Here is a 2,018-nt window from a genome sequence, read left to right as displayed (position 1 = left end):
TGGACCGGTACACCTTCGTTCTACAGCGGGGAACATGAAGATGTGTAGTGTTGCGTAGCTGTAGACGAGTCGTTCTCCGTTCGCCTCTAGTGGAGGGGATGAGTGACTGCAGGTGCACTGGGACTAGACCATGCGTCATCTTGTACATTAACACCATGGAGTGGTAGTGTCTCCTGGTAGACAGGCTGTCCCATTCGAGCTCTCGTAGGAGGCTCGTACTGGGGGTCCCCTTCATGGCTCCTGTTGTAAGGCAGCCAGCATGGTATTGAACTTTGTCTAGAGTAGCGCTAGCCGTGCTGCCGAGGTCTCCTAGCAGTACTGATGCATACTCTATCTTTGATCTAATCATGGTGATGTAGGCTAGTTCAAGGGCCTCTCTACTCAGTTTTTGCATTTGTGCCATTTATATTACAAATTTGAAATTCCTATTGAGTATGGTTAGTCTAAAAAATTATTTCCAATAACAAGTCTTCAGCTACTGATACAGGTACACATTCTATTGTAAACCTCCTGTTCGGGCTTACAAATGTGATTTTCATTAGATGAGAACATTTCTCACCCTAGGATTATCATAAACTAAAAGATATATTGATCATCGACAGCAATTACCACTTTCCATAGCCAAACTGTGTGTGACGTTTCTGTATTGTGTAACCCATTTTGCCTTTGTCAACAAATGCAATCTGCACTACAGAAATGACTATGGTTAAGGCTAGTTATCTGTTATTAAGGTATGGTTAAAGCTGTGATTTATGTATGAGGCTTCATTAAGTGCAATGATGTAGGTCCGAGCCGCTTGTTTTGTCCGGACAAAGCCGGGCGGTTTGAATATCAGCCCGGTCACCTGATATGGTAATATGATATGGTAATACGTAGTAGATTGTAATCAATTGTGAGGAGAGCAATGTCACACTGGGTCACACTGGGCCAAACTGTACGTGTTACTTCATGGCACATCTGAGCCTCCATTTGTGTCCGCTGCTGGGATATGCTATCTTATATTATACATCTCTAGAGATATATTTGTGATAGACTGGGAGGGTGCCAGGGTCATAGATAGAGAGGACAATAGAAGAATCCGTTGGATTAAAGAAGCAGTCTGGATAAGGAAGTCAACCCCAGTGATGAACCGGGACGAGGGGGGATACAAGCTCAGCCACGTTTGGGATTGCATTCTCGCCGCAAAAGCGCCACCTACATTGGCGTTAAATAGCGGCGAGTTGCAGAACTCCAGTCAGAAGCTCTGAGGAAGGTGTCTGATAGACATTGAAACGTAAGCAGGTGAGAACCTTACTGGTTGTGTAAGAAGAAAATTCTATACCCTAAGATGAAAGATAAGCTGAAGCCTAAACCTCTGCTTGGAGAGTATTTTTATTTAGGCTTTTTGTTCTTGTAAGACATGAAACTATGAAGAGATTGCAAGCTGCATGTACCCTTGCTGTGTAGGATACTACCCGGCTGTGGTTTCTTTATGTACAGCAAGCTAACAGATGGCATACATGAAAAGGGGGTCATGAGATCAGATGAAAGAGATGCATCATCATCATTTCCATTGCCTAGGCTGTAGCAGGTGTCTACTGATTGTGTAGATAAGTCCCAAACTATAGTATAGCCCTGCAAAATCTTTACTGCGCATTTTATGGTCTTAGTAACTGTTACTAGTGTTAGTGTAGGAATCAGGTAAAATGATACACACTGGTAATTAATGGCTTCATTGATGCTGATTTTGGATAGAATGTCTACATACAATTATGTATGTACCCAGCAGTTTTGGTCCTCATATACTAATCCAAAAGATAGTGGCATTGCAAAAGCATTATTCAATAGGGTAATTCTACTTTGTATTATTGTTCAAGAATATGTATGAGAACAAGGAGGGAAAGAAAAGAAATAATGTATCAAGTCCTCAACCCTAAGTATTGTAAGTGTACATTTTACTGTGCCCTATGACCCAGGTGTACTTAAAGGGATAGATATCAATTTATATTATATCCCATTTTTACAGAAATCTATTCTGC

The sequence above is a fragment of the Branchiostoma belcheri genome, unplaced genomic scaffold (genome assembly GCF_001625305.1).
Source record: "Branchiostoma belcheri isolate BF01 breed outbred unplaced genomic scaffold, Haploidv18h27 scaffold113, whole genome shotgun sequence".
NCBI lineage: Eukaryota > Metazoa > Chordata > Leptocardii > Amphioxiformes > Branchiostomatidae > Branchiostoma > Branchiostoma belcheri.
This window is presented reverse-complemented; position numbering follows the sequence as displayed.